Source organism: Cupressus sempervirens, chromosome 2 (genome assembly GCF_028749045.1).
Source record: "Cupressus sempervirens isolate cs-2001-9-10 chromosome 2, ASM2874904v1, whole genome shotgun sequence".
Taxonomy (NCBI): domain Eukaryota; kingdom Viridiplantae; phylum Streptophyta; class Pinopsida; order Cupressales; family Cupressaceae; genus Cupressus; species Cupressus sempervirens.
The window spans coordinates 590,218,534-590,239,833 of NC_143119.1; positions in this window are offsets into that span (position 1 = coordinate 590,218,534).

The window sequence follows — 21,300 nt, forward strand, 5'->3', positions numbered from 1 at the left end:
GAGGAAGACAAAGTCATGAATAAATGTGAAAAAAGAACACTAACCAATAGACTAGAAAAGAAGACATTAGAGGTACAAAGGATTGCTAGCATGGAACTAGAAAAAATGAATCAAGTGATGATTTCCAATCATGAACTGAATGGTAAGGATATTGAGATCATAACCTTGAAGTTATAGAATGAACAACTGAGGAATTAATTGAGAAAATAAAATGATGCAAAGCATCTTTAAAATCAACCAATTAGTGGGATACATACTGATCCCTTCAAAATGCATTAAATAAACTCCATAATTAGAGGCATTTTACAAGGTAAAACAAAGCATTTTCCAACACAAAAATATCAACCTTTTCTCCATTCTCATATCCTAATTTCTATATCTGATTCCATTGTTCATAACTCTCAAAATTCAATGTTTATTTTCAAAACCTTTGGAGAACTTGTTCAAAATTAGTAGTTCTAAAACATATCCAAAGATGATCCAAAAAGAAGAAATCCATTGCAAGTTATAGTCTCTGCACTTAGACCCATTTTCTCTATCATAAACTAGAAATAAAATTGGTAACACTTCCTAAGGCATCAAATAAATTTCTCAAAATGAATCCAAATATCCTCAAACCAATTCCAAATTATCCAATACATAAATCATTGTACAAGCACAAATATTTTCTCGGAACACCATTGAAGACATTTGAAAACCGATTTTCACTCAAATACTCATAACTTTCACACATCCTCATAAAAATGTCTCAAACAAAAAGTAAATTGAATCTAATTCACATATCTTTCAAATTAATGCATTTAAACTTCCTATGCATCCATATTTTTTCATACCAAATGCTATAACATGATTGTTTGCTAGAATTCTCAAATCTAAAAATAGTAACTTCCACAAAAATGATCATAACTTCCTCAAAAATAAATGTAATTACTTCAAACCAAAGAGATAAGAAATATAACTCATACCACTATCTAAATATACATATTATATACGGTTTCCATGCCATACATGGCCGTACAAGTCCTAGAACTAGCACAAATCCAAAAAAAAACCAATCAAAATAGCAATAGTTGAAGACACCAAAATTCTTTATTCTCCTTATTCACATTAAATTGATTTGGAATGGCCATTACAAATATTTTATAGTACTTTTTATAGTTGATAACTTCTCAACCAACTTTTGAACCAACTTGTTACATTCTTTAACCCTTTTTGCACTTTTTGCAAAGTTTTAAAGTTGCAACATTTAAGCAACTTTTACATTTTAGACATTTTGACTTCACAAATTTGTTCTAACCTTAAAAACATGTCATGATGGAATATTAATCACCATATACAATATTTTTATCCTTCCTTGGGTTCATAATCACATTTTGACCTCTTGACCAATTCATGACCTTACTAGGACAACTAGGGCAAATTGACAACTTTTACAGTTTATGACAAAATGGCTTCACAGCCTTTACATCTTGACTCAAATACAACATAAATGACTCAAATGGATTAAAATATCTCAAATCAGGAATCTTAAATTTCTCATGTTCTTGTACTTTATGTGCTCCTACACCATAAAAGGAATTTGCTAAAAGTTTCAATAAACCTAGTGAAGCCATCAAATACTTTGAGAGACTAATAAGATCTCCTAGATCTAACAATGATACTACTAGATTGGGATACACCAGTACTGATGAAGGAGAATCATCTAAAAGTGGTGAGAAATAAATAACAAAGGTAAGAACTACAAACCCACTTTTCATAATTGTGTAAAGTTGCATCATACAACAAATGTTTGAAGGACTAACAATTCAAAACATAACCCTAATAAGAAATTCAAGGGTTACTGTCATAAGTGCAACAAGAAAGGACATCAAGCACATGAATACAAGAACAAGACCTTAAGCAGAAAAATATTTGAAGTTTTTTGTCATAATTGTGAGATGTATAGACACAAAACATATGAATGTAGCTCTAATTCCAATTGGACATCAAAAAAGCAAACAAAGGTACAAAAAAATGGAAAATCCTACACTTAGGATTATAATACAAGGTACAGTTGTCACTATTGTCAAGATTATGGAGATGTTCCTGAGAATTGCATTAGAACACATTTTAGAGGCAACTACAATAGATGGTTGAGTGAGACTACATGCTTTAGCTATTTGAAGATTGGTCATATCAATAAAAATAGTCTGACCAGATCACTAGTGCCGAGTAATGGAAATAATAAAGGAAAATATATGGTCAATATTGAGAAGGTCAAAGTGCAGATGAAAAAGATATGGAAGAAGAGGGAATATTTTAGCACATCAAGTTCTAGTGTGGTCACTTCATCTAATGGATTAGGTGATCACACCACCTCCAACTAGGCAATCAAAAGGTATGCATTGGACTAATATTTCGATGATATATTTTATATTAGTTCCAAGAATCTAAGCTTTAAAAAGATTATATATGGATGAATTAAGATGCAATGTATAGGTTAGTTTTCATGTTGTTTTGAAGCATGAAAGGTTTTACAATTACTACCGAGCATAAATGGAATTTTAGTTGTTGCCAAGTTATAAAGGGATGGTAGTATTGGTCAAGTTTACTATGTTAACTGGGTGTAGTGGAAATCATGTGTAAGCCAAGAAAGTTGGAAAACCAATATTGAATGAGCTGATAGTTGTGTAAGTATTAAGAATTTATTGTAAAATTTTAAGGATTATATAGTCATTTCTCAACTCATTTGCATTCACTAGCAATCAAGGAGAGCATGAAGAAAATGAAGGTGAATTGCAAGAGGAGATTCTTTCATTTGCAAACTAAATTTAATTCCAACTCAACATATTCATTAGATTGGAAAGATATTTTATAGGTGTCAAGTTTTGTTGTTTTAATTTTCATGAACCCTAAGTATCAAATATTGCAGCTAGTTCTTTTGCAACTCTTAGGAAGGAAGGAAATGAATTATTTAATGTGCAATTAATTATTAACGATGTAAGGCAACCACCTTTCCAAGCAATATCTAAAATTGCATATAAAGGAGACCTATCTAGTGCATTATCAGTGATACCACTAAAAGTATTAATGATTTAGGATGTAGATTGTTGTTATACATACAAAGTTGGAAGTATAGGAGACATGGAGATAAGGGATTTGTTTAGGCAACTTTGTGTGATGGAGTCTTGAGGGAAGAAAATATAATTGTAGAAAGGAAAGGGTTGACCCATGCCCTAGATTTTCCTAATGCATTCAAGATTGAATGGATAAAGATTATGCTTATTAGAATACATGCTGACTTCATATCAATAGAAAATGGACCAGTTAAGATCATCAAAATGATCATCAACTGAGTAAAAGGGTATCCTACCCTAGACAAACCTAAGAACATGAGAAGTGATTCAAAGTAGATTATTTAGAAGAACACATGCAATACGGAACAAGAGGGGAATGTCTATAGATTCTATCTCAGACCCCCTAATTTCCTTTGTTGTGAGAATCATAGTTCATAATTTCTTTCAATATAGAAGAATGAATAGTATGTCTTGTATGGTAGTATATTTGGGATGCAAAATAGTGAAGAAAGACCACACCTATGACCTTCACAAGTTACAAATTTGGCAACTATCTAAAAATTTGGAGGCCATAAGGAAAACCAAGAATGTGTAATCACCTAAAAATGGTCATCTAGACTATTAGCCCCCTTCTTAGCATTTTGGCTAAATTAATTTAATCATTTACCTAGACCAAATTGCTAATAATCAATTTATTTGATTATAACCTATAGTTTGACTATGCTATCCTAAGTTCATTATTTGATTAAAAGAACATGTCCCCTTTTAATTAAATAAAAGACCCCATTCTTCTAACCCACTTAAAGTGCACACATAAAGTCCTTTTTCTATTTTACAATTAAAAGAAAAGGCTTTGTGACTTTTGTCTTATATGACAAGTCAACTTATATTCTATTGGTTGATTTGTGTGTGCACATGGATCACTCCTATTTTCGAATTCCACCGTTGATCATCCACCATCTTCATCTTGATCTCCACCATCCGTACATCTTTAAAAGGGAGAGAGCTTTCCCCCTCAATCCATCCACTTTTGAACATTGTTATGCTGCAGGTTTTCTAACAGGTTTCTTTGGAGCTTTGTGGAGAACTTCTATTTCTTGTCTACATTCTCTCATACCATAGCATCTTAGCTTAGCTTTCATTTTTACATGTAGCTTAATCTCACATAGCTTAATAATGGTATTGTAACACTCTCATCCATGCTTAGAATAGCTCCACTTTGGATCTCATTCTAGCTTAATCTTCATTTGCATTGCATCCTTGAGGAACTCCTTGGGACATTTGCATTCTTGCATCTTGTCTTTGGAACCTCCCATTGCATGGTTTACTAGCAAGAAGAGTATCTCTAAGGCTCATATGAGAGCCTTCTTATTCTTGAAATATACTCTCTTGCACTCCATGGATAGGGAGCTCTAAGCCGGCATCCAAGCATTCCAAACTCATGGAATCGTTTGGATAGAAGGGTTTAGAGTGGAACACTTTCGAGTGTACATTTTTGGCGCCCACCGTGGGGCGCCAAAAATGTACACTCGAAAGTGTCCCACTCTAAACCCTTCTATCCAAACGATTCCATGAGTTGGAATGCTTGGATGCCGGCTTAGAGCTCCCTATCCATGGAGTGCAAGAGAGTGTATTTCAAGTTCAAGGGCTCTCAGTTGAGCCTTAGGAATACTCTTCTTGCTAGTAAACCATGCAATGGGAGGTTCCAAAGACAAGATGCAAGAATGCAAATGTCTCAAGGAGTTCCTCAAGAACGCAATGCAACTAAAGATTAAACTAGAATGAATATGAAAAATGCAGCTATTCTAAGCATGGATGAGAGTGTTACAATACCATTAATAAGCTATGTGAGATAGATTATTGCAAAATAGAAGCTAAACTAACATGCAACATGAATCTAAGCTAAAATGCTATGGTATGAGAGAATGTAGACAAGAAATAGAAGTTCTCCACAAAGCTCCAAAGAAACCTGTTAGAAAACCTGCAGCATAACAATGTTCAAAAGATGGATGATGGATTGAGGGGGAAAGCTCTCTCCCTTTTAAAGATGTACGGACGGTGGAGATCAAGATGAAGATGGTGGATGATCAACGGTTGAATTTGAAAATAGGAGTGATCCATGTGCACACACAAATCAACCAATAGAATATAAGTTGACTTGTCATATAAGACAAAAGTCACAAAGCCTTTTCTTTTAATTGCAAAATAGAAAAAGGACTTTATGTGTGCACTTTAAGTCGGTTAGAAGAATGGGGTCTTTTATTTAATTAAAAGAGGACATGTTCTTTTAATCAAATAATGAACTTAGGATAGCATAGTCAAACTATAGGTTATAATCAAATAAATTAATTATTAGCAATTTGGTCTAGGTAAATGATTAAATTAATTTAGCCAAAATGCTGAGAAGGGGGCTAATAGTCTAGATGACCATTTTTAGGTGATTACAGAATGCATTTTGCAAATTTGGCGCTTTGCTAGTTTGTATATTCTTTTATGTGTAGAACACATTTTCTAAATTTAGTAAAGTTTCTTGGAATACCAATAGGTCTATCACAATGTAGATTGTAGAATTCATTGAGCAACTTGGAGATAATTTTGAGTCATTGATGACTAGTTATTTTGAGGATTTAAGAAATCCATGAAACATAGACTAAGGATTCCTATGTTACTAGTGGAGAAACACTAAAATGATGTTTTCTTCTTAGTGGATGTAGATTATACATATGTGTAGACAATTATTTCTAGGGTCAAATGGCTTAAGCCCTTTCCATATGAGATCAATGTTGATGAGGCATCTGCAACTATTGCAACTTTCCTAGGAAAAGAAATAGATAAAAGTGCCATCTCATTTGGGTATTATGAAGAAGCCAAGTCCCAAATTAAAATTGACTTGAAGATAGCTTATGTGGTAAGAAAGAAGAATAAACTTGTGAAGAATCTAAAGAAGAGATTTTGCGAAGGGGGAGAAAAAGAAGTAGATGAAGAAGATGAAGAGGAAGAACTAGTCCAATCCCCTTTTGAAATTACTCAAGGAGAAGGAGAAGATGAGGAATTAAATGATGAAGGTGTCAAGGGAGAAGAAGCAGAGAAAGCACCCAAGCCTACTAAGAAGAAAAGAAAGTCTAAGGAGCCTAAAGTGGAGAAACTAAAGAAGAAGCTTGTGAAAATTTGACAACATAAGAAAACAATGCCTACTACTAGGTATAGTGCAAGGGTAGCCACTAAGAAATTCAAGGTTGCTAAGAAACCTTCATTGGCTAAAATTTACTATTGCAATAGTAATGATTTGTGGGTGTCATCCCCACCCCAGTTTTACTTTCTCATTTGAGAGTTTTGGGTAATAAAAATTATCGTATTATGTGTTATTTTCTTCATGATATTGATGAACATGTGTAGTTACCTTTTTTTTTTACATGCTAAATGATGAGATGGATGTTTGATGAATGTTTTATGGTTACAGTTTTGAAGTACTGATTCACCACTCTCCCCTCTCTCAGAGTTTACTTTCTATTGTTATTTCCAACACATGATTATCAAACTCTATGTAGAACATATGCTTGATCAAATTTAGCTCACTTAGGTGTGTTTACTTGGATTTAAGGATTAGGTCACTATTACACATGACTCCTAAGTCCTTATGCATGTCCTCATCTCCAATGCTTTCAAACTTGCAATGAATATAACTTTGAGCATCTTCTACATGAAGCACCTTCGATGAGATTTTTGAAAATGCTCCCAAAAGATCATCCACTAAAGAAATAAATGGGTGTTTCTTGAAATTTTACCTCATCCTATCACTTACATCATATAATGTTTGACTTTCCATAATTCTTAACTATATCCACTATAATTTAATCCAAGCTTTGTAAAATACCTTAAAATATCATGTTTAGGGATTCAGTTACTTTGCAATTCAAATACCTTTATTTTTACTTGAAATTATTATCAAATCTCTATTAAATCACTCTAAATTCTTTGTATGATCAAGTGGTATTCACAATCCTTTTTGCAATCTTTAAATCACTTCAAATTAGACTCCACATTAAATGTGCATCTACCACAAATTCAATGACCAAAAAACTTTTTTTTTGTCTTACATCTTCTTGTGATCATATCTAAGCTTGTTCACTTGACCATAGCTTCCTTTCTATGTCTTCTACCTTATGTTAACTATGCAACATCTAATTCTCTCTTTAACATCAATTTTGATTAATTGACACTCTGCCTCTACTATGAATGCTTAATTCGAGTAGGATTAGTCAAAAACAATTTCTAATTTCAATATCTCATTAGGTGCATCAAAATATTGTTCCTCCAAAATTGTATATGAATTTTCTCGATCCTTATCTTTTACAAATACTTATTTGAATTCATCAACATGTTCTTTGATAGCTTCCTTCTAACTATTATCATTTCTATTATCATTCCTTTTGTCATTCCTTTTATTGTTCCTTCTATAATTAGGGTTCCTATTGAAGTTTCTTTTGTCCATTCTTAAAAATCTTGTTGTATATCCAAAGTTATTGCATAACTAACATATAGGTGCATTCCTCCTTTGATTGGTTCCATTCTTACTATCAAGTTCTCTAAAATTCCTTGCAAAATGTACAAGATTGTTACACTTGTAACATACAAACTATTTCTTTTCTCCATTAGGTTTTTCTCCATCATTAGATCTGCTTAGTGATCTTCCTCTTTCATTACCTATAGGGTTAGTATTCATAAACATTTTATTATTTTCATTATTACTATCAAACGTATGTTTCTTACAATCTACTGCTTTATATGCATAACCATGACAATTATAAGAATAGAAATTAGTAATAGGCTTGAAAGACTTACCCATGCAATCTTTTTTCGTATGACCAAATTCATTGCATATGAAACATCTAACTCTAAATTCATGTTTGACTTCCTTGGGTGGTTCACCTTTCTTAGGTTTATCAAATTTCTCTATTTTTTTAGGCTCATCATGTTTCACAGAAAAATCAACTAGTTCAATGTCTTTAGATAATTCAGTAGTAGTGCTTGATTCAATCTTACTAAGATCATATTATTTAGGGGATTCAACAACTGGATTTGGTTCTTTTCTAATTTCAACTTTCTTGGCAAATTTCTCTCCAATAAGGTAACCAAGGCTTGTCTTATCATAAGAAGGTCTCTGGTGATTTCATCAATTTTCTCACCACTAGAATAATGCTTCTCTAACTATTGTTTAGCTTGTTTCAATTTTCCTTTCAAAATGGTATTGTACTTTTCTAATTTTGCATGCTCAATCTTAATAGAATCTAATTCTTATATTACTTAACTTCACTAAGATCTAAGGTTTGTATTCTCAAATTTCAAATTCATTCTTACTGTCATTTTTCTTAAGGCTCAACTTATGTTACACAATTTTCAACTCATGCTTCAAGTTCTCATTTTATTTCTTGATATTGCCTAATTCATCATTGTCACAAGTCTACACATGTGATTTCTTCTTAGATTTTAGATCATCTATCTTGTCTTTTAGTTTACCAATGTAGATTTTTGCATCTTCATATCTATCATTCAGATTGCTCTTTCTTTTGTAAGAAAATCAATTTGTTCAAGACCTTACTCAAGATTTCTCTTCAACTGTTCCATATCCATTGGGATCTTACTTAAGCTATTAAACCTATTTAAAGTAACTAGGATCTAATACCAATTGTTAGAAATAGATAATACTAAGAGAGGGGGTGAATCAATATTCTACAAACTTTTGCCCATAACTGAATATTGTTAGTTACTTTATAACTTGCATATGAAACTAAGCCAATAATGTTGAACAGTAAATATAACCATACAAAAAGAGAACTCGTTACACCATTATTTGTTAACTAGCAAAACCCTATCCAAGGGAAGATACTTGCTAGATGACTCACTAAACAACAAAATCTTGTTAAGGATATTGACCATGTTAGGAGTCTATGAAGTACATATAGTGTCTCGAGTCATTGTTAGAGGACTAGGCCCTATTAAAAGCCTCAACCATATTAGAAGTTGCTTCAACCTTGTTAGGATTTGGTAGATCAAATACAATGTATGCAAGAAGAGCCCACTACCCTAACATGCAATAAGCAATCAAGTTCTTCACAAGTATAAGTATACATATAATACTTTCTCACTATTGAAACTCATACTTGATCTAATCCTATGTCAAATTTTGTATCACATAATTCTTGCATATATTTCAAGCTATCTTCATAATAGTTTTCATGTGACATATTTTACACATTATTTGTGCAAGATAAGATCTTTACTTATATCTCGCAAATTAATAAATCTCTTCTTAGTCAGTCTTCATGTCTTCACATGCTTGATTTGATATGAAATCACTTATGAATTAATATCTTTAATGTTGGCCCATCATGAATTGGTAATTATTGTGTCACCAAAATAATTTCTTAAGTCATACAACTCATATTCCTAATATGTTCTATTTTGACCTATTAAATACCTGAACTAGTAAATCAACTATAAGTTGCGTTGTACTATATATCCACATCTGCACATTAACCTACGTCATTATGACATTTTCTTATATTTATCAACTGAACATGTGCTAACTCAATGTGTGTCATCTTTACACATCACATATGTCTCTATACTATTGCAAACTATCTAATACTTAGACATCTTTTTAACTCTAAATACATGAATGAATTACTAAATACATATTACCATAAATGAAAATGTGGTAGACATCTAATTAACCATATTGTCAACAAATTTCTCCTTGAGAATACACTTTCCAACTCAAGAGTATCAGTTATAAAGTCTCATTAGGAATCCTTAACTCATCACAAGAGATAGAAGTATAGGTACAACAATGTAGGTTTTATAGAGCATAAAGTGTGGGGATTGAATTATTAAGTTTTAGTCATCGAAGTTGGCCAAGGTCATTTTGAGATTCCCAAAAAAATTGAGAACCAACACCCCATACATTAGTAGGGTCTAGATTTGGGTCTAGGGGCACTATCCATATTCATACTTTTCTTCTTCCTCCACTTACTTTCTTGCTAGGGAGATGGTAGAGCAAGTATTACAGACCACTTGTAAGAAGTGGCAGAGTTAGAAACATTCCTAGCATCTAACCATCAAGAGGCACATAGAGTAGAAAGAACAATATTATAGACAACCAAGCCAGAGATGAACCACCATGAGGTGGAGATTCCAAGTGACACCTTCAAGAATATTTGCTAGTACCAGCAAAGGAGTGGCAAGCGCTCTAGGAATGTGGCATTTGAGAGAAATGAGAAAAGAACCTACGTGTGTAATAATGCCCACATGAAATATTTAGAAAAACTTTAAAAACCATACAAGGGGCATTACCCTAATGCAAAATTAATTCTTGTTAGTGGGCCACTTTGAGTGCCAATTTATTAACTTGAACATGTCTTTTTAGTGTAAAATTATTACATATACATCTTTTAGTGTATATTGAAATTTTAATTTCTAGTAATGCATGAGTGAAAAGAAGAAAATTTCTATCCTTCCAAATAATGAAGATGATTTACATCCTAAAATTATTTCATATATAAAATTTTGAAAGGAATCATAGAATAATCTTCCAAGAGAACTATATGTGAGGAGAAGGCTATAGACCTAAAAGATCAAAAGAAAGCATGAATCCATGTCCAATACAATTGAAATATTCTAAAAAATGAAAAGATGTGATTGAAAGTCTTAGGATTTTCATAAAAAGGTCTTCAAGGATATAACACACCTAGATGTCAAAGCCTAAAACCCAAGCGAAAGACCTAGGAAAAAAGACTCCAAGTGAAGTGAGACACTATGTGTTCAATGATGGAAGACTAGACCATATGGAATTTTTTTTTATCCTTCTAAGAAGACTAAAACTACCAATGTTGGTTAAGTATGAAAACTATTGGTAGATAGGTAACAAACCATTTTGTAGCCCATACTAAGCTAGTAGTTACAAAATGAAGTACATGAAAAGCACTCTCAGTCTTTCCACCACAGCTTGAAAAAATGTATGCCAAGCTTGTGCAACATACTTAGAAGAAATACTAAAACCACTAGGTCAAGAATTTATAAATCTAGGTGAGAAATAATAAAATAGGCCTAAAGATCATTATGGGAATAAGGATTCATAGGCTCTAGAAAAACTATCTCTTAAAGTGCAGATGCCACATTTATGAAAATGCATAGAACAATTACCTAGGATTTTAGATAAAGAAACTTCTAACATTGAATTAGCAAAGGCTACCATAAATTTTGATAGTTTAATGAGAGGTCATCATGAACTCCAACTCCATCTCATTGAACCCAAATTTGGAGAGCCTCTTGGATATGCTAGTTGCATTTGACAACAAAAGTAGCTTGAATGTGGACTAGATCTCTTATAACTAGAAGGATGTGAAGAACAATACCCTTCCACATAAGAAAACTTGCAACAAAGAATATAACCATTTCTACATAATCCATAATAGATCTAAAGTAAATATGTAATTAAAATCCACATGCAAGAGAATAGACAACATACCCACAAGAATGTGACACAAGATATACCATAAGAAACCCTCATTGAGGGAAAAACCCAGCCTCCAAAAGCATCCATCACCGTATATTATTTAGCAAAAAATACCATAGAAATACAACCATGGAAGCTTTCAAAGACATAGCCACAACTAAGTAGTCCATGGAAACAAGCATGAATCCACACATCCCATGCCATGCTTCCAACCTTCACAAACGCTTCCTTGGCTAACCTATCAAGCCTTTTCCCATTCAACTCTTTCCCTTTTTTCCTTTTGACTTCTCTCTATAACAACTACCCTTGTGGTTGCTTATATAGTAGCAAGTCCCACAAAACCACCAAGTGGTATTACATAAACCATTTTCTACCTAACCCATTGACCCCACATTTAATATTGGAAATTTAATTCCTTTCCCTAATAAAAAATAATTACATGAAATATTATCACAATGTTACAATACAACCCATCAAGTATATTCCATAGGAATCTTTACATGTTGCACATCCATCTAGGTACAGCATTACATAATAAGATAATACAATATAACAATATTATGCAATGTCCACAAGTCTTTTTCCTATCTCATATCTTATTTTACCTCTTCACTTATGCTAGCAACCTCCTTCAAGATTTGACTCTAGTGGAGGATATTGTAGATAAGCTTGGTTTTCATAATCTACTTAGAATGGAAGGTCTTAGAACTGCTCTTTGTAAGTATACCTTAGCAATGGGTGTGCGACCTTATTCAGGGGTGAGTGGTTTTTCGCAAGATCAGGGTAATCAAGAATTCTTAGATTTTGTGCCATCCTTTTCCAAAGCTTTGGGTGGTGGTAATCTAGGACAAGTGGAGAACTTAATCTAGTGTTATAGAGGTTATTTATCCCAATAGGCTTGTGAAGAGTTAAAAGGAAAGGCAAGAGAAATTGATGAACTTATAATACATGATCATGAGGCATTGACACAAATTGGAATGGTGGGGTCTTTAGCATGACAACCTATTAGTATTGTTCAGATTCATAACACATTTGGCTGGCTGGACCTTTTGGCAGATTTGGAACCTTCTCAAATGGAGTGGGAATTGTATTCACCGACTACATACTTGTACAACTAGTTTTTTCGTGTTCACAGTCATGGATAAAATATGTCTTTTCACAGAAAGTTTGACATGGTGTTCGCAACAAGTTTGACATCAACGACAAAACAATGATTGAAAGCATTCTTTACCAATTCAATCATTCTTCATTTAAAGATATTTTCAATCATTTCAAACAATCTCCCTCTTTGGCATTGATGGAAAACTAAACTGATCAATTGACTGAGCTAATCAACTTAGTTACCAACAAAATTACATACCAAATAGAAAACTTGTTGTCACTACATATCTTCCTTTTTGTATCATGTCTCCCTCTTTTGCCGATACAAACTGAATCCTTTCTTCTACTTCTCCCTCTTGACTAGTGCATCCTTACTCTATATTCCTAATCCTTCATAGCTGCTTGCTGATCAATTTCTTATCTCTTCAGAATCTCCCTGTTTCATCTTTATTTTTTTAGTCTACTACCGATCTCATACATTCTCATACATCTCCCTCTTGCCTTTTATTGATCAGTTTCTCATAAATCTCCCTCTTTGACATAAATGCCAAGTTTGTAGCATCTTCAAACATGCTTGTTGTAAGCTTTGCGTCTTATATCTTTTTCCTCTATCACCATGCTTGTGACTAATCTAGAATTTATGTTCTTGTTGTCATCCTCTACATCATTCTTCTGATATTTCAATGATCTACTCCTGTTGATGCAGGGAAACTTCTTTTTTTCTTTATACTACCTTACTTAGGGGCTTTATCCCCAACTCTCCTCTAAGATATTCATAAATATCCTTGGGCAATGGTTTGGTGAAGATATCTACAATTTGTTCCTTTGTGTGAATGTACTCTATCTTCACTTGTTTGTCTTCCACCAATTCTCTAACATAGTGATACTTGATTGCAATATGCTTGGTTTTTACATGCATTACTGGATTCTTGGATATGTTTATAGCACTTGTATTGTCACAATATAGTATCATAGGTTTGGTTACCTCTTCTTTCATTCCTTTCAATAGATGTTTGAGCCACACAATGTTTGTGCAATTGATTGATGCTGCCACATATTATGCTTCTGCAGTGGACTAAGATGTGCATGTTTGTTTCTTGCTAGTCCAAGTAACTAGCCTTTTACCAAAAAATAATGCTCCTCCACTTGTGCTTTTCCTGTCATCAATGTTGCCTCCCCAATCTGCGTCTGTGTATGTATTGAGCTAAAACTTCTCATTTTTTTTGTAGTATAGGACAAAATCATCAGTTGCTTTCAGATACCTCATTATCCTTTTTACTGCCATGAGATGATTTTCTCTAGGATTAGTAGAGACTCTAGCCACTATTCCAACTACTAATGCTATGTCTGGTCTGCTATGTACAACATATTGTAGTTTTCCAATCATGCATCTGTACATTGTTTGATTGACTTCAACTGATTCATCATTTTTTGATAGCTTATGTCCTATTGCCATTAGTGTGCTGACAGGTTTGGAGTCTTCCAATCCAAACATCTTTAGTATCTCTTTGATGTAATTTGATTGTGTCATGAATATACCATGTTTTAGTTGATGTACTTGTAATCCAATAAAGAATTTGATTTCTCCAAACATAGACATCTCAAACTCATGTTTCATTTTGTCAGCAAAACTTTTGCAAAGCGCTTCATTTCCTCCAAACATTATGTCATCCAAAAAGATTTCAAATACTAGGATATCCTTACCTTCTTCTGATTTGATGTACATGTTGTTGTTATCATCAGTTCTTTCAAATCCTATTTGCACTAGATACTTCTGAAGTCTCTCATAGCAAGCTCTAGGGGCTTGCTTTAATCCATATAGAGACTTATGCAATTTGCATACCTTGTTTTTGTTATTTTCATCAACAAATCTTTCTAGTTTCTCTATGTACACTTCCTCTTCAAGTACACCATTCAGAAATGCGGACTTAACATCCATTTGGTAGACTTTAAATCCTTTGAAGGTTGCATATGCTATTAAGGTCCTTACTCCTTCCATTCTAGCAATTGGAGCAAAAATTTTCTCCATAATCTAGTCCTTCTTCTTCTGCATACCCTTTACAGACTAATCTTTCCTTTTTCCTTTTGATTTCACCATTCTCATCCAACTTGTTTCTAAACACCCACTTGGTTCCAATTACATTCTTGTTAGCTAGTTTTGAGACTAAGGTCCATGTCTTCTTCTTTTCAATTTGTTGTATTTCTTCTTTCATAGCATTGTACCAGTCATCATCTTTTATGGCTTCACTTACTATTTTTGGTTTTGTTTTGCTAAGCAGACATCTCTCACTTCTGAGTCTATTACTTATCATTGGTCCTGCCTCTCTATTTCCAATAATTTGATTTGCAAGATGATATCTTCTTACATACATTGCCAATACTGGTTCTTTCCTTATTTGCATGTTTTCTCTTTCAGAATCTGAATCTTCATGTGTATTTTCATTAGATATTTCTTCATTCCCTTCATGTTGATAGTTCTCAGAATATGAATGAACATTCTCTGTATTCTATAGCTCGGCTTCTAAATTTGTCTACTGCTTGGCATTCACTGTCTATGACTCGACAAATACTCAATTTTGTTGCTAATTGTCATTCTGAGTTGCAACTTCACCATTATTAGGTATACCTTCATAAAAGTATACAAAGGTCTTGTATTCTTTTGCTTTCTTGGTCTTCTCAACACTTTGAACTTCTACAAGATGATCATATTTCACATTTGTCCTTTCTACTATTTTTTTAGTGTTAACATTCAAGCACTTATAAGCTTTGCTTCTAGTAGAATAACCAAGAAATGTGCCTTCCTCACTCTTTGCATCAAACTTTCCATTTCTAGACTCTTTATATATATAGCATTTACATCCAAATATTTTCAAATGTTTTACATTAGGAGAATGCCCATACCATAATTCAAAATTTGTTGCATTTGTACCTTTCTTGACTTGAACTGTATTCAGTGTGTAGACTGTAGTAATTACAGTTTCTCTCCAGTACTTGAGTGCAAAATTTTTCTCCATCATTAAGGTTATTGCATAGTCAATAACTGGTTTATTTCTTCTTTCTGTTATAACATTCTGAGGTGGAGTCTTGGGTGTTGATATCTGCCTTTTGATCCCTCTTTCTTTGTAGAATTCTTCAAATTCTCTTGATGTGAATTCACCTCCTCTATCATATCTGAGACATTTTAGGCTCTTCCCAGTCTCTTTCTCAACTCTAGCCAAGTACCATTTAAATATTTGAAAAGCATCTAATTTTTTTTTCCGGAAAATGACTGTCATCATCCTTGAATAGTCATCCACAAATAGCATCATGTATCTATCACCTTTGTATCTTTGCACTTCAATAGGACCAAACAAGTTAGTATGAACAAGCTCTAATACTTCATTAGAAGTATAAGCCTTTCTTTTGAAAGTTGACTAGGTCATTTCCCTAGTTGGCATTGTTTGCACATGGTGTTATCAGGCTTCTTCAACTTTGTTAGACCTCTGACTTTCTTCATTTTGATGATGCTTATCAGATTGTCAAAATTTACATAACATAGCCTCTTATGCCATAAGCATACATCATCAGTTTGAACAATGAGACAACAAACATCTTCCATGTCTAGGTAGAACAAATTACTCCTAGTCTGGTCACCTTTTCCTATTAGACTTCCTTGAGAATCATCGATCTTGGCAATCCTTTTTTAAATTCAACCTTGCATCCTATGTTGCCTAACTATGAGACACTTAACAAGTTATAATTCAAGCCTTCAACATAGTATGCATTATCACTTGATATCCTTTCAGTAAGCTCGATACTACCTTTCCCTTTGATCTAACATGGTGCATTGTTACCAAATCTAAAACTATTACCTTCATATTGAATAAAGGTAATGAACTTACTTTTATCTCCAGTCATGTGATGAGAGCATCCCTTGTCTATCATCCATTTGTTATTCTTGTTCATGCAGGTTACCAAGGTAGTTGCTTCATCTTCATCTGATTCATCTTTCATAGCCACATAGACTACTTCATCATCATTCTCGTCAGAGTCTTCTTCAACAATGTAGCATCTTTTGCCTTTACCTTTATAGTCCTTGTTGTTCTCTTTCTTGTCCTTGAGGTTGCCTCCATCCTTTTAATTTTTCTTTTGTGTGAATCTGTCTACAATGTGACCAACTTCATTACAATTAAAACAAATGATTGGCAACTTACCTTTGAATTTGCCTCTTCCTCTATGAAATCTTCTTGCTAGTAATGCCTCCAATTGGTCTACATCATCTTCATCAATGCTACTATCACTAGATACATACTTTCCTTTTCCACTCTTTTTCTTTGTTTGCACCTCCTCATTTTCTTTTATTGTTAGCTTGGCTTTGAATGTAGATTCAAATTTTTATGGCTTGTAGTTGTCAAAGTTGGATAGCTCAAAGGCAATGAGTCTTCCAATTATTCCATCAAATGACAATGTGTTTCCTAGTACACACCTTAGCTCTTGGATGGCTGATACTCTTGTAACATAGATAGGAAGCAAAGTTCTCAAGTATTTTCTACATATTGTTTCTTCTGATAATTTTCCTCCTAGGCTTCTTATGGCTCTTACCACTTCTTTCATTCTTGCATCGTATTGAGCAACATTCTCTCCTTCCATTTTCATGTCATCAAACCTTCCTCTTAGGCTCTCTCTTTTGGATCTCTTGACATTATCATCTCCTCCATAGATGTTTGATAATTTTTTCCATATCTGATGTGCAGTATCACATTCTTTGATGTCATCATACTCGGCATAGCTTAGTGGTAAAGAAATCTCTAATATCGCTTGTTGTGCTCCTTCTTCTTGTTCAAGTCTTCTGTAGTGAGGGCTCCTGCAAGGTTTACATGATTAGTTGTGATTGAGGTCTATGCATAGTCACCTATTGATCCAAGGTGCAAATTCATCAAACTTTTCTATGCAACAAAGTTGTCTTTGTTTAGCTTGGGAACTTCTCTCTTGGACATCTTGATCTTCTTGCTGCTAGTACCTTGAAACAAATCAGCAGTGGGCTTTGATACCAATTGTTAGAATTCTTTTAGAATAATTGAGAGAGGGGGTCAATCAGTCATTCAAGGTCCAATAATGTCCAATACAATTTTTTTTAATAAAACACGGGTGAATTAGAAGTACTAGCCTTTTTACTTTCTTGTCATATCCTAAATGGCATATAATTGAAATTATCATGCATGCAATTAAACATTAAACAATCATGCAAAGTAAACATGCATCACCTCATAACGCAAAGGATTTTGGTGACCCTGAAGCTCTCCAAGAATAATAAGGTAAAAAAGGAGTGGGGATGACACCCACAAAATTACTACGCAATTCATTTCAACCACTTCTGACGATTTTTCCTATTAGAGGCCTGCCCTGTTAAAGGCTTTCACACTATCAAATGTGACCCTATTAAAGGATTTCTACATGCTATTAGGAGTGTGCCTTGTTAGAGGACTTAAGAAAATTCAACTTAGAATGCCACCTTGTTAAAATATTTACACATAGCTATTAGGCCCACCCAAGTCCATGGGATTTATAATCACCTTCTCAAAAGAATATTTTATCCCTCTCTAAGGATCTCCTATCCTTCTCCTGAGGATCTCTTATCCTTTTGTTGGGGATCTTCTATCCTTTTCTTGAGGCTTATCCTCCTAGCTATTAAGCTAACCTAGCAATGTAGGATTTCAATGTCTAATACAATGGTAAGAAAGTATTAGAAAGGTTTTGACCTGATAAAGATTGTAGCTCTACCCTTGCAAATTTTAGATTACTCTTCAGTTCTTTTCTTTGCTTGGCTTTTCTTCCTTACAGTGCTGACAACTTGTCCACCCTTCAAGATGTATCTCCTTGAGTTTGTCCACTCATTATGCCAATGCACTCTATGTCACTTGATCAACTCAAAGTCTTGATGCTCTGTGCTTACTCCTCACTATCTCCTCTTCTTGACACTTCACACTAGCCTTCTCTTTGCTTCTTCACACGACCACACTTATGACCAACTCACTCTCTCATTTTTTATCTCAATCCTGTAACTCCTTATAAAGACATTTTGTTCTTCATTTTTCGCTCAATTCTTCCCACTTATCAATTTGAATTGATTTTAGAAATTGTTTTTCCTCTAAACTATTTCTTCTAGAAAGTCCATCAATATTCGCTTTGAATTGGTTTGCATGGTTTACATAAAATTATTTGACATCTACTCATCATCCTTATCATCCAACTGATTCACAAAATTCAATGTAACAAACTTATCATTACTGATCTGGCAATTCTTTTGACTTAACAAATAATGTAGCAACTTGGCATCATTGGTTTAATGATGCTCAACATTAACTGGGCTACTCGGCTTCTACTGCTATTTACTAATGCTCGGCACCCTAAGAGATTTTCTTGGAATCTAAAGAAATTTTCTCGACATCCACTACCTTTTTCTGATGCTCGACACCTGAAGGATTTCTTTTCATCTGAAGAAATTTTCTCAGCATCCACTACCTTTTTCTGATGCTCAGCACCTGAAGGATTGCTTGACACTCATAGATGAACTTAGTCAATCTTTGCAAATGGTTTAGTCAAACCTTGCATTTTGTAGTGTCCATTCCCTGTGTCTTAAAGTATGTCATTAATACTTGATTTAATCATTGTCTTAGCTGATCCTTATACTTCATTACAACATCATAACTTTAACCTTTCTCTAGGTGTTCTAGTTACATCGTGTCAATCAAATAAGTCATAGTATTTGGATCACTTAAGCAATTGTCATTCCTATAGTTAGCAAGTTTGACATCAATGAAAAAATAACGATTGAAAGTATTCTTTACCAATTCCATCATTCTTCATTCAAAGATATTTTCAATCATTTCCAACAATCTCCCTCTTTGGCATTGATGGCAAACCAAACTAATCAATTCATTGATCTAATCAGCTTACTTACCACCAAAATTATATAACAAACAAAAAACTTCTTGTCATCACATATCTTCCTTTTTGTATCATGTCTCCCTCTTTTATTGATACAAACTAAATCCTTTGTTCTGCTTCTCCCTCTTGACTGGTGAATCCTTACTCTATATTCCTAATCCTTCATAGCTGCTTAATGATCAGTTTCTTATCTCTTCAAAATCTCCCTCTTTCATCTCTCTTTTTTTGGTCTACTACTGATCTCATACATTCTCATACATCTCCCTCTTACCTTTTATTGATCAGTTTCTCGTAAATCTTTCTCTTTGACATAAATGCCAAAGGTGTAGCATCTTCAACATGCTTGGTGTAAGCTTTGCATATTATGTATTTTTCTTTTGTCACCATGCTTGTGACTGATCTGGAGTTTTTGTTCCTATTGTCATCTTCTACATCATTCTTCTGATATTTCAATGATCTACTCCTGTTGATACAGGGTAGCTTCTTTGTTGATTTAGACTTCTTTAGTTAGGGGCTTTACCCCCAAATTGCCTCTAAAATATTCATAAGTATCCTTGGGCAATGGTTTGGTGAAGATATCTGCAATTTGTTCCTTTCTGTGAATGTACTCCATCTTCACTTGTTTTTCTTCCACCAATTCTCTAACATGGTCATACTTGATTACAATATGCTTAGTTTTTGCATGCATTACTGGATTCTTGGATATGTTTATAGCACTTGTATTATGAAAAGATAGTATCACAAGTCTGGTTAGCTCTTCTTTCATTCCTTTCAATCGATGTTTGAGCCACACAATGTTTGTGCAATTCATTGTTGTTGCCACATATTCTACTTCTATAGTGGACTGAGATGTGCATGTTTGTTTCTTACTAGTCCAAGTAACAAGCCTTTTACCTAAGAATAATGCTCCTTTACTTGTGCTTTTCCTATCATCAATGTTGCCTCCCCAATCTGCGTTTGTGTATGCATTGAGCTCAAACTTCTCTTTTTTTTTGTAGTATAAGCCAAAATCATCAATTCCTTTTAGATACCGCATTATCCTTTTTACTTCCATGAGATGATTTTCTCTAAGATTAGCAGAGAATCTAGCCACTATTCCAACTACTAATGCTATGTCTAGTCTACTATGTACAACATATTATAGTTTTCCAATCATGCATATGTACATTGTTTCAATGACTTCAACTGATTCATCATTTTTGGATAGCTTATGTCCTGCTACCATTGGTGTGCTGACAGGTTTGGATTCTTCCAATCCAAACATCTTGAGTATCTCTTTGATGTACTTTGATTGTGTCACGAATATACCATGTTTTAGTTGATGTACTTGCAATCCAAAAAAGAACTTTATTTCTCAAGAAATAGACATCTCAAACTCATGTTTCATTTTGTCAGCAAAACTTTTGCAAAGTGCTTCATTTCCTCCAAAAATTATGTCATCCACAAAGATTTTAGATACAAGGATATCCTTACATTCTTTTGATTTGATGTACATGTTGATGTTATTATCAGTTCTTTCAAATCCTATTTGCACTAGATACTTGTGAAGTCTCTCATATCAAGCTCTAGGGGCTTGCTTTAATCCATATAGAGCCTTATGCGATTTGCATACCTTATTTTTGTTATTTTCATCAACAAATCCTTCTGGTTTGAAATGTCCCTTTTTTGATTTTACTTGATATTTCATACCTCTAATCATAT